This window comes from Bufo gargarizans, unplaced genomic scaffold (genome assembly GCF_014858855.1).
Source record: "Bufo gargarizans isolate SCDJY-AF-19 unplaced genomic scaffold, ASM1485885v1 fragScaff_scaffold_625_pilon, whole genome shotgun sequence".
NCBI lineage: Eukaryota > Metazoa > Chordata > Amphibia > Anura > Bufonidae > Bufo > Bufo gargarizans.
In genome coordinates, this window is record NW_025334151.1 from 163678 (window position 1) to 176288 (window position 12611).

The 12611-nt window shown below is 46.7% G+C and overlaps 3 long non-coding RNA genes across 9 annotated transcripts; all 3 read left to right on the forward strand.

Moving 5' to 3' along the window:
- Positions 1–23: 23 nt before the first annotated feature.
- On the forward strand, positions 24–4046 carry LOC122922688. Of its 6 annotated transcripts, none has more exons than XR_006387174.1 (7): positions 24–338; positions 456–1174; positions 1303–2007; positions 2121–2838; positions 2947–3304; positions 3377–3651; positions 3760–4046. It is a non-coding gene; the product is annotated as an uncharacterized LOC122922688 (long non-coding RNA). The 6 variants fall into 6 exon arrangements; XR_006387176.1 differs by having other exon boundaries at positions 3389–3651; XR_006387173.1 differs by having other exon boundaries at positions 1303–1660; positions 1733–2007; positions 2947–3651.
- Positions 4047–5564: 1518 nt separating this feature from the next.
- LOC122922691 lies at positions 5565–7299 on the forward strand. Its single transcript, XR_006387180.1, has 3 exons — positions 5565–6128; positions 6241–6958; positions 7075–7299. It is a non-coding gene; the product is annotated as an uncharacterized LOC122922691 (long non-coding RNA).
- Positions 7300–10473: 3174 nt separating this feature from the next.
- Positions 10474–12144, forward strand: LOC122922689. 2 transcript variants are annotated; one of them, XR_006387177.1, is made up of 4 exons: positions 10474–11077; positions 11192–11559; positions 11632–11906; positions 12014–12144. It is a non-coding gene; the product is annotated as an uncharacterized LOC122922689 (long non-coding RNA). The 2 variants fall into 2 exon arrangements; XR_006387178.1 differs by having other exon boundaries at positions 11644–11906.
- Positions 12145–12611: the final 467 nt, after the last annotated feature.

Below are 12611 nucleotides of genomic sequence, written 5' to 3' on the forward strand. Positions count from 1 at the left end.
TGCTACGAAGGCTCACTCACTGTACCCACAAAAAAAAATCTGCATATCTCTTTAACTTCACAGACCTTCATCAAGAAAGAGGCAAAGGAGTGAAGCAGACGAAATATCAGAAGAAGAGCAACAGGAGGGAGAGCGAAGTGAAGTAGAAGATCCTGAAGAAGTCGTGGCGGACGTCAGGGAAGAATCCTTCAAGAGGCTGCTGAGATGGTGTCCAGTGAGACTGGACCACCCACTTCCATCACTGACGACTTGTAAAGACATCAGTCAGCGCCATGCTTAGTACTGTCAGGACAGATGGCGAAGGAGACAGTACCAGATGCGTATAAGTGAGGCCGTCGGTAAGTTAATTTTCTGCCGCTTAAAATGAAATTGTCATTTGGCATGTATGTTTTAACGGCTGCTTTAACATCCCTTTTTTTTTTTTTTTTTTTTTTTTTTTTTATGATTTCTCCTAGAACACTTCAGGAGCCTTCCCACGGAAGAGATGTTTGACATCTACATGGAGCAACAGAGCTGGACAAGCAACCTCCCCAAAGCTTGGGATGTTCTAAAGGCTTGGAAACCTCCACAGTCGTGAAGAAAGCACGGACGCTTTCCGAACTTTGAGGCAATGGTGGCCTCTCAGGACTGGGAAGGGCTAGTCGCCATCGAGGACCAAGCGAAAGGGGAATTCGCCTTAAAGACCACTCAAGTCTTTAAAAAAGGAGAGTTTGTCTGCGACTATCATGGAGTCTTGATGGATGGGAAAGAAGGATAGGAGGTGCAGCGCTCCATCACCGACGGGAAGTGCTACATCTACTTCTTTAGGCACCAAGAAAAAAAAATGTGTGTGAATGCTACGAAGGCTCACCTACTGTACCCACAAAAAAAAAAGTCTGCATATCTCTTTAACTTCACAGACCTTCATCAAGAAAGAGGCAAAGGAGTGAAGCAGACGAAATATCAGAAGAAGAGCAACAGGAGGGAGAGCGAAGTGAAGTAGAAGATCCTGAAAAAGTCGTGGCGGACGTCAGGGAAGAATCCTTCAAGAGGCTGCTGAGATGGTGTCCAGTGAGACTGGACCACCCACTTCCATCACTGACGACTTGTAAAGACATCAGTCAGCGCCATGCTTAGTACTGTCAGGACAGATGGCGAAGGAGACAGTACCAGATGCGTATAAGTGACGCCGTCGGTAAGTTAATTTTCTGCCGCTTAAAATGAGATTGTCATTTGGCATGTATGTTTTAACGGCTGCTTTAACATCCCTTTTTTTTTTTTTTTTTTTTTTTTTTTTTTATGATTTCTCCTAGAACACTTCAGGAGCCTTCCCACGGAAGAGATGGTTGACATCTACATGGAGCGACAGAGCTGGACAAGCAACCTCCCCAAAGCTTGGGATGTTCTAAAGGCTTGGAAACCTCCGCAGTCGTGAAGAAAGCACGGACGCTTTCCGAACTTTGAGGCAAAGGTGGCCTCTCAGGACTGGGAAGGGCTAGTCGCTGTCGAGGATCAAGCGAAAGGGGGGATTCGCCTTAAAGACCACTCAAGTCTTTAAAAAAGGAGAGTTTGTCTGCGACTATCATGGAGTCTTGATGGATGGGAAAGAAGGATAGGTGCAGCGCTCCATCACCGACGGGAAGTGCTACATCTACTTCTTTAGGCACGAAGAAAAAAAAATGTGTGTGAATGCTACGAAGGCTCACCCACTGTACCCACAAAAAAAAATCTGCATATCTCTTTAACTTCACAGACCTTCATCAAGAAAGAGGCAAAGGAGTGAAGCAGACGAAATATCAGAAGAAGAGCAACAGGAGGGAGAGCGAAGTGAAGTAGAAGATCCTGAAGAAGTCGTGGCGGACGTCAGGGAAGAATCCTTCAAGAGGCTGCTGAGATGGTGTCCAGTGAGACTGGACCACCCACTTCCATCACTGACGACTTGTAAAGACATCAGTCAGCGCCATGCTTAGTACTGTCAGGACAGATGACGAAGGAGACAGTACCAGATGCGTATAAGTGACGCCGTCGGTAAGTTAATTTTCTGCCGCTTAAAATGAGATTGTCATTTGGCATGTATGTTTTAACGGCTGCTTTAACATCCCTTTTTTTTTTTTTTTTTTTTTTTTAATGATTTCTCCTAGAACACTTCAGGAGCCTTCCCACGGAAGAGATGGTTGACATCTACATGGAGCGACAGAGCTGGACAAGCAACCTCCCCAAAGCTTGGGATGTTCTAAAGGCTTGGAAACCTCCGCAGTCGTGAAGAAAGCACAGACGCTTTCCGAACTTTGAGGCAAAGGTGGCCTCTCAGGACTGGGAAGGGCTAGTCGCCATCGAGGACCAAGCGAAAGGGGAATTCGCCTTAAAGACCACTCAAGTCTTTAAAAAAGGAGAGTTTGTCTGCGACTATCATGGAGTCTTGATGGATGGGAAAGAAGGATAGGAGGTGCAGCGCTCCATCACCGACGGGAAGTGCTACATCTACTTCTTTAGGCACCAAGAAAAAAAAATGTGTGTGAATGCTACGAAGGCTCACCTACTGTACCCACAAAAAAAAAGTCTGCATATCTCTTTAACTTCACAGACCTTCATCAAGAAAGAGGCAAAGGAGTGAAGCAGACGAAATATCAGAAGAAGAGCAACAGGAGGGAGAGCGAAGTGAAGTAGAAGATCCTGAAAAAGTCGTGGCGGACGTCAGGGAAGAATCCTTCAAGAGGCTGCTGAGATGGTGTCCAGTGAGACTGGACCACCCACTTCCATCACTGACGACTTGTAAAGACATCAGTCAGCGCCATGCTTAGTACTGTCAGGACAGATGGCGAAGGAGACAGTACCAGATGCGTATAAGTGACGCCGTCGGTAAGTTAATTTTCTGCCGCTTAAAATGAGATTGTCATTTGGCATGTATGTTTTAACGGCTGCTTTAACATCCCTTTTTTTTTAATGATTTCTCCTAAAACACTTCAGGAGCCTTCCCACGGAAGAGATGGTTGACATCTACATGGAGCGACAGAGCTGGACAAGCAACCTCCCCAAAGCTTGGGATGTTCTAAAGGCTTGAAAACCTCCGCAGTCGTGAAGAAAGCACGGACGCTTTCCGAACTTTGAGGCAAAGGTGGCCTCTCAGGACTGGGAAGGGCTAGTCGCCGTCGAGGATCAAGCGAAAGGGGGGATTCGCCTTAAAGACCACTCAAGTCTTTAAAAAAGGAGAGTTTGTCTGCGACTATCATGGAGTCTTGATGGATGGGAAAGAAGGATAGGTGCAGCGCTCCATCACCGACGGGAAGTGCTACATCTACTTCTTTAGGCACGAAGAAAAAAAAATGTGTGTGAATGCTACGAAGGCTCACCCACTGTACCCACAAAAAAAAATCTGCATATCTCTTTAACTTCACAGACCTTCATCAAGAAAGAGGCAAAGGAGTGAAGCAGACGAAATATCAGAAGAAGAGCAACAGGAGGGAGAGCGAAGTGAAGTAGAAGATCCTGAAGAAGTCGTGGCGGACGTCAGGGAAGAATCCTTCAAGAGGCTGCTGAGATGGTGTCCAGTGAGACTGGACCACCCACTTCCATCACTGACGACTAGTAAAGACATCAATCAGCGCCATGCTTAGTACTGTCAGGACAGATGGCAAAGGAGACAGTACCAGATGCCTATAAGTGACGCCGTCGGTAAGTTAATTTTCTGCCGCTTAAAATGAGATTGTCATTTGGCATGTATGTTTTAACGGCTGCTTTAACATCCCTTTTTTTTTTTTTTTTTTTTATGATTTCTCCTAGAACACTTCAGGAGCCTTCCCACGGAAGAGATGGTTGACATCTACATGGAGCGACAGAGCTGGACAAGCAACCTCCCCAAAGCTTGGGATGTTCTAAAGGCTTGGAAACCTCCGCAGTCGTGAAGAAAGCACGGACGCTTTCCGAACTTTGAGGCAAAGGTGGCCTCTCAGGACTGGGAAGGGCTAGTCGCTGTCGAGGATCAAGCGAAAGGGGGGATTCGCCTTAAAGACCACTCAAGTCTTTAAAAAAGGAGAGTTTGTCTGCGACTATCATGGAGTCTTGATGGATGGGAAAGAAGGATAGGGTGCAGCGCTCCATCACCGACGGGAAGTGCTACATCTACTTCTTTAGGCACGAAGAAAAAAAAATGTGTGTGAATGCTACGAAGGCTCACCCACTGTACCCACAAAAAAAAATCTGCATATCTCTTTAACTTCACAGACCTTCATCAAGAAAGAGGCAAAGGAGTGAAGCAGACGAAATATCAGAAGAAGAGCAACAGGAGGGAGAGCGAAGTGAAGTAGAAGATCCTGAAGAAGTCGTGGCGGACGTCAGGGAAGAATCCTTCAAGAGGCTGCTGAGATGGTGTCCAGTGAGACTGGACCACCCACTTCCATCACTGACGACTTGTAAAGACATCAGTCAGCGCCATGCTTAGTACTGTCAGGACAGATGACGAAGGAGACAGTACCAGATGCGTATAAGTGACGCCGTCGGTAAGTTAATTTTCTGCCGCTTAAAATGAGATTGTCATTTGGCATGTATGTTTTAACGGCTGCTTTAACATCCCTTTTTTTTTTTTTTTTTTTTTTTTTTTTAATGATTTCTCCTAGAACACTTCAGGAGCCTTCCCACGGAAGAGATGGTTGACATCTACATGGAGCGACAGAGCTGGACAAGCAACCTCCCCAAAGCTTGGGATGTTCTAAAGGCTTGGAAACCTCCGCAGTCGTGAAGAAAGCACGGACGCTTTCCGAACTTTGAGGCAAAGGTGGCCTCTCAGGACTGGGAAGGGCTAGTCGCCATCGAGGACCAAGCGAAAGGGGGAATTCGCCTTAAAGACCACTCAAGTCTTTAAAAAAGGAGAGTTTGTCTGCGACTATCATGGAGTCTTGATGGATGGGAAAGAAGGATAGGAGGTGCAGCGCTCCATCACCGACGGGAAGTGCTACATCTACTTCTTTAGGCACCAAGAAAAAAAAATGTGTGTGAATGCTACGAAGGCTCACCCTACTGTACCCACAAAAAAAAAAGTCTGCATATCTCTTTAACTTCACAGACCTTCATCAAGAAAGAGGCAAAGGAGTGAAGCAGACGAAATATCAGAAGAAGAGCAACAGGAGGGAGAGCGAAGTGAAGTAGAAGATCCTGAAAAAGTCGTGGCGGACGTCAGGGAAGAATCCTTCAAGAGGCTGCTGAGATGGTGTCCAGTGAGACTGGACCACCCACTTCCATCACTGACGACTTGTAAAGACATCAGTCAGCGCCATGCTTAGTACTGTCAGGACAGATGGCGAAGGAGACAGTACCAGATGCGTATAAGTGACGCCGTCGGTAAGTTAATTTTCTGCCGCTTAAAATGAGATTGTCATTTGGCATGTATGTTTTAACGGCTGCTTTAACATCCCTTTTTTTTTTTATGATTTCTCCTAGAACACTTCAGGAGCCTTCCCACGGAAGAGATGGTTGACATCTACATGGAGCGACAGAGCTGGACAAGCAACCTCCCCAAAGCTTGGGATGTTCTAAAGGCTTGGAAAACCTCCGCAGTCGTGAAGAAAGCACGGACGCTTTCCGAACTTTGAGGCAAAGGTGGCCTCTCAGGACTGGGAAGGGCTAGTCGCCGTCGAGGATCAAGCGAAAGGGGGGATTCGCCTTAAAGACCACTCAAGTCTTTAAAAAAGGAGAGTTTGTCTGCGACTATCATGGAGTCTTGATGGATGGGAAAGAAGGATAGGTGCAGCGCTCCATCACCGACGGGAAGTGCTACATCTACTTCTTTAGGCACGAAGAAAAAAAAATGTGTGTGAATGCTACGAAGGCTCACCCACTGTACCCACAAAAAAAAATCTGCATATCTCTTTAACTTCACAGACCTTCATCAAGAAAGAGGCAAAGGAGTGAAGCAGACGAAATATCAGAAGAAGAGCAACAGGAGGGAGAGCGAAGTGAAGTAGAAGATCCTGAAGAAGTCGTGGCGGACGTCAGGGAAGAATCCTTCAAGAGGCTGCTGAGATGGTGTCCAGTGAGACTGGACCACCCACTTCCATCACTGACGACTAGTAAAGACATCAATCAGCGCCATGCTTAGTACTGTCAGGACAGATGGCAAAGGAGACAGTACCAGATGCCTATAAGTGACGCCGTCGGTAAGTTAATTTTCTGCCGCTTAAAATGAGATTGTCATTTGGCATGTATGTTTTAACGGCTGCTTTAACATCCCTTTTTTTTTTTTTTTTTTTTTTTTATGATTTCTCCTAGAACACTTCAGGAGCCTTCCCACGGAAGAGATGGTTGACATCTACATGGAGCGACAGAGCTGGACAAGCAACCTCCCCAAAGCTTGGGATGTTCTAAAGGCTTGGAAACCTCCGCAGTCGTGAAGAAAGCACGGACGCTTTCCGAACTTTGAGGCAAAGGTGGCCTCTCAGGACTGGGAAGGGCTAGTCGCCGTCGAGGATCAAGCGAAAGGGGGGATTCGCCTTAAAGACCACTCAAGTCTTTAAAAAAGGAGAGTTTGTCTGCGACTATCATGGAGTCTTGATGGATGGGAAAGAAGGATAGGAGGTGCAGCGCTCCATCACCGACGGGAAGTGCTACATCTACTTCTTTAGGCACCAAGAAATAAAAAATGTGTGTGAATGCTACGAAGGCTCACCCACTGTACCCACAAAAAAAATCTGCATATCTCTTTAACTTCACAGACCTTCATCAAGAAAGAGGCAAAGGAGTGAAGCAGACGAAATATCAGAAGAAGAGCAACAGGAGGGAGAGCGAAGTGAAGTAGAAGATCCTGAAGAAGTCGTGGCGGACGTCAGGGAAGAATCCTTCAAGAGGCTGCTGAGATGGTGTCCAGTGAGACTGGACCACCCACTTCCATCACTGACGACTTGTAAAGACATCAATCAGCGCCATGCTTAGTACTGTCAGGACAGATGGCAAAGGAGACAGTACCAGATGCGTATAAGTGACGCCGTCGGTAAGTTAATTTTCTGCCGCTTAAAATGAGATTGTCATTTGGCATGTATGTTTTAACGGCTGCTTTAACATCCCTTTTTTTTTTTTTTTTTTTTTTTTTTTTATGATTTCTCCTAGAACACTTCAGGAGCCTTCCCACGGAAGAGATGGTTGACATCTACATGGAGCGACAGAGCTGGACAAGCAACCTCCCCAAAGCTTGGGATGTTCTAAAGGCTTGGAAACCTCCGCAGTCGTGAAGAAAGCACGGACGCTTTCCGAACTTTGAGGCAAAGGTGGCCTCTCAGGACTGGGAAGGGCTAGTCGCCGTCGAGGATCAAGCGAAAGGGGGGATTCGCCTTAAAGACCACTCAAGTCTTTAAAAAGGAGAGTTTGTCTGCGACTATCATGGAGTCTTGATGGATGGGAAAGAAGGATAGGAGGTGCAGCGCTCCATCACCGACGGGAAGTGCTACATCTACTTCTTTAGGCACCAAGAAAAAAAAATGTGTGTGAATGCTACGAAGGCTCACCCACTGTACCCACAAAAAAAAATCTGCATATCTCTTTAACTTCACAGACCTTCATCAAGAAAGAGGCAAAGGAGTGAAGCAGACGAAATATCAGAAGAAGAGCAACAGGAGGGAGAGCGAAGTGAAGTAGAAGATCCTGAAGAAGTCGTGGCGGACGTCAGGGAAGAATCCTTCAAGAGGCTGCTGAGATGGTGTCCAGTGAGACTGGACCACCCACTTCCATCACTGACGACTTGTAAAGACATCAGTCAGCGCCATGCTTAGTACTGTCAGGACAGATGGCGAAGGAGACAGTACCAGATGCGTATAAGTGACGCCGTCGGTAAGTTAATTTTCTGCCGCTTAAAATGAGATTGTCATTTGGCATGTATGTTTTAACGGCTGCTTTAACATCCCTTTTTTTTTTTTTTTTTATGATTTCTCCTAGAACACTTCAGGAGCCTTCCCACGGAAGAGATGGTTGACATCTACATGGAGCGACAGAGCTGGACAAGCAACCTCCCCAAAGCTTGGGATGTTCTAAAGGCTTGGAAACCTCCGCAGTCGTGAAGAAAGCACGGACGCTTTCCGAACTTTGAGGCAATGGTGGCCTCTCAGGACTGGGAAGGGCTAGTCGCCATCGAGGACCAAGCGAAAGGGGAATTCGCCTTAAAGACCACTCAAGTCTTTAAAAAAGGAGAGTTTGTCTGCGACTATCATGGAGTCTTGATGGATGGGAAAGAAGGATAGGAGGTGCAGCGCTCCATCACCGACGGGAAGTGCTACATCTACTTCTTTAGGCACCAAGAAAAAAAAATGTGTGTGAATGCTACGAAGGCTCACCCTACTGTACCCACAAAAAAAAAGTCTGCATATCTCTTTAACTTCACAGACCTTCATCAAGAAAGAGGCAAAGGAGTGAAGCAGACGAAATATCAGAAGAAGAGCAACAGGAGGGAGAGCGAAGTGAAGTAGAAGATCCTGAAAAAGTCGTGGCGGACGTCAGGGAAGAATCCTTCAAGAGGCTGCTGAGATGGTGTCCAGTGAGACTGGACCACCCACTTCCATCACTGACGACTTGTAAAGACATCAGTCAGCGCCATGCTTAGTACTGTCAGGACAGATGGCGAAGGAGACAGTACCAGATGCGTATAAGTGACGCCGTCGGTAAGTTAATTTTCTGCCGCTTAAAATGAGATTGTCATTTGGCATGTATGTTTTAACGGCTGCTTTAACATCCCTTTTTTTTTTTATGATTTCTCCTAGAACACTTCAGGAGCCTTCCCACGGAAGAGATGGTTGACATCTACATGGAGCGACAGAGCTGGACAAGCAACCTCCCCAAAGCTTGGGATGTTCTAAAGGCTTGGAAACCTCCGCAGTCGTGAAGAAAGCACGGACGCTTTCCGAACTTTGAGGCAAAGGTGGCCTCTCAGGACTGGGAAGGGCTAGTCGCCGTCGAGGATCAAGCGAAAGGGGGGATTCGCCTTAAAGACCACTCAAGTCTTTAAAAAAGGAGAGTTTGTCTGCGACTATCATGGAGTCTTGATGGATGGGAAAGAAGGATAGGAGGTGCAGCGCTCCATCACCGACGGGAAGTGCTACATCTACTTCTTTAGGCACCAAGAAAAAAAAATGTGTGTGAATGCTACGAAGGCTCACCCACTGTACCCACAAAAAAAAATCTGCATATCTCTTTAACTTCACAGACCTTCATCAAGAAAGAGGCAAAGGAGTGAAGCAGACGAAATATCAGAAGAAGAGCAACAGGAGGGAGAGCGAAGTGAAGTAGAAGATCCTGAAGAAGTCGTGGCGGACGTCAGGGAAGAATCCTTCAAGAGGCTGCTGAGATGGTGTCCAGTGAGACTGGACCACCCACTTCCATCACTGACGACTTGTAAAGACATCAGTCAGCGCCATGCTTAGTACTGTCAGGACAGATGGCAAAGGAGACAGTACCAGATGCGTATAAGTGACGGCCGTCGGTAAGTTAATTTTCTGCCGCTTAAAATGAGATTGTCATTTGGCATGTATGTTTTAACGGCTGCTTTAACATCCCTTTTTTTTTTTTTTTTTTTTATGATTTCTCCTAGAACACTTCAGGAGCCTTCCCACGGAAGAGATGGTTGACATCTACATGGAGCGACAGAGCTGGACAAGCAACCTCCCCAAAGCTTGGGATGTTCTAAAGGCTTGGAAACCTCCGCAGTCGTGAAGAAAGCACGGACGCTTTCCGAACTTTGAGGCAATGGTGGCCTCTCAGGACTGGGAAGGGCTAGTCGCCATCGAGGACCAAGCGAAAGGGGAATTCGCCTTAAAGACCACTCAAGTCTTTAAAAAAGGAGAGTTTGTCTGCGACTATCATGGAGTCTTGATGGATGGGAAAGAAGGATAGGAGGTGCAGCGCTCCATCACCGACGGGAAGTGCTACATCTACTTCTTTAGGCACCAAGAAAAAAAAATGTGTGTGAATGCTACGAAGGCTCACCCTACTGTACCCACAAAAAAAAAGTCTGCATATCTCTTTAACTTCACAGACCTTCATCAAGAAAGAGGCAAAGGAGTGAAGCAGACGAAATATCAGAAGAAGAGCAACAGGAGGGAGAGCGAAGTGAAGTAGAAGATCCTGAAAAAGTCGTGGCGGACGTCAGGGAAGAATCCTTCAAGAGGCTGCTGAGATGGTGTCCAGTGAGACTGGACCACCCACTTCCATCACTGACGACTTGTAAAGACATCAGTCAGCGCCATGCTTAGTACTGTCAGGACAGATGGCGAAGGAGACAGTACCAGATGCGTATAAGTGACGCCGTCGGTAAGTTAATTTTCTGCCGCTTAAAATGAGATTGTCATTTGGCATGTATGTTTTAACGGCTGCTTTAACATCCCTTTTTTTTTTTATGATTTCTCCTAGAACACTTCAGGAGCCTTCCCACGGAAGAGATGGTTGACATCTACATGGAGCGACAGAGCTGGACAAGCAACCTCCCCAAAGCTTGGGATGTTCTAAAGGCTTGGAAAACCTCCGCAGTCGTGAAGAAAGCACGGACGCTTTCCGAACTTTGAGGCAAAGGTGGCCTCTCAGGACTGGGAAGGGCTAGTCGCCGTCGAGGATCAAGCGAAAGGGGGGATTCGCCTTAAAGACCACTCAAGTCTTTAAAAAAGGAGAGTTTGTCTGCGACTATCATGGAGTCTTGATGGATGGGAAAGAAGGATAGGAGGTGCAGCGCTCCATCACCGACGGGAAGTGCTACATCTACTTCTTTAGGCACCAAGAAAAAAAAATGTGTGCGAATGCTACGAAGGCTCACCCACTGTACCCACAAAAAAAATCTGCATATCTCTTTAACTTCACAGACCTTCATCAAGAAAGAGGCAAAGGAGTGAAGCAGACGAAATATCAGAAGAAGAGCAACAGGAGGGAGAGCGAAGTGAAGTAGAAGATCCTGAAGAAGTCGTGGCGGACGTCAGGGAAGAATCCTTCAAGAGGCTGCTGAGATGGTGTCCAGTGAGACTGGACCACCCACTTCCATCACTGACGACTTGTAAAGACATCAGTCAGCGCCATGCTTAGTACTGTCAGGACAGATGGCGAAGGAGACAGTACCAGATGCGTATAAGTGAGGCCGTCGGTAAGTTAATTTTCTGCCGCTTAAAATGAAATTGTCATTTGGCATGTATGTTTTAACGGCTGCTTTAACATCCCTTTTTTTTTTTTTTTTTTTTTTTTTTATGATTTCTCCTAGAACACTTCAGGAGCCTTCCCACGGAAGAGATGGTTGACATCTACATGGAGCGACAGAGCTGGACAAGCAACCTCCCCAAAGCTTGGGATGTTCTAACGGCTTGGAAACCTCCGCAGTCGTGAAGAAAGCACGGACGCTTTCCGAACTTTGAGGCAAAGGTGGCCTCTCAGGACTGGGAAGGGCTAGTCGCTGTCGAGGATCAAGCGAAAGGGGGGATTCGCCTTAAAGACCACTCAAGTCTTTAAAAAAGGAGAGTTTGTCTGCGACTATCATGGAGTCTTGATGGATGGGAAAGAAGGATAGGTGCAGCGCTCCATCACCGACGGGAAGTGCTACATCTACTTCTTTAGGCACGAAGAAAAAAAAATGTGTGTGAATGCTACGAAGGTTCACCCACTGTACCCACAAAAAAAAATCTGCATATCTCTTTAACTTCACAGACCTTCATCAAGAAAGAGGCAAAGGAGTGAAGCAGACGAAATATCAGAAGAAGAGCAACAGGAGGGAGAGCGAAGTGAAGTAGAAGATCCTGAAGAAGTCGTGGCGGACGTCAGGGAAGAATCCTTCAAGAGGCTGCTGAGATGGTGTCCAGTGAGACTGGACCACCCACTTCCATCACTGACGACTTGTAAAGACATCAGTCAGCGCCATGCTTAGTACTGTCAGGACAGATGACGAAGGAGACAGTACCAGATGCGTATAAGTGACGCCGTCGGTAAGTAAATTTTCTGCCGCTTAAAATGAGATTGTCATTTGGCATGTATGTTTTAACGGCTGCTTTAACATCCCTTTTTTTTTTTTTTTTTTAATGATTTCTCCTAGAACACTTCAGGAGCCTTCCCACGGAAGAGATGGTTGACATCTACATGGAGCGACAGAGCTGGACAAGCAACCTCCCCAAAGCTTGGGATGTTCTAAAGGCTTGGAAACCTCCGCAGTCGTGAAGAAAGCACAGGACGCTTTCCGAACTTTGAGGCAAAGGTGGCCTCTCAGGACTGGGAAGGGCTAGTCGCCGTCGAGGATCAAGCGAAAGGGGGGATTCGCCTTAAAGACCACTCAAGTCTTTAAAAAAGGAGAGTTTGTCTGCGACTATCATGGAGTCTTGATGGATGGGAAAGAAGGATAGGAGGTGCAGCGCTCCATCACCGACGGGAAGTGCTACATCTACTTCTTTAGGCACCAAGAAAAAAAAATGTGTGTGAATGATACGAAGGCTCCATGCGACTGCAACCCCAATTTATCTTCCACGTTCGGAAGGCTAATTAACCACTTGTGGAAGAGAGCCAACCTGAAGCCGCTGGTAAAATGCACGCCTTAAGGAAGAGTCCCAGTGATTCTCTTCGAGGCTATGAATGATCTTTCTCCAGGGACTGAACTATTTTTTGACTACGGAGTGAGGAGACGCACTTACGGCGAAGCA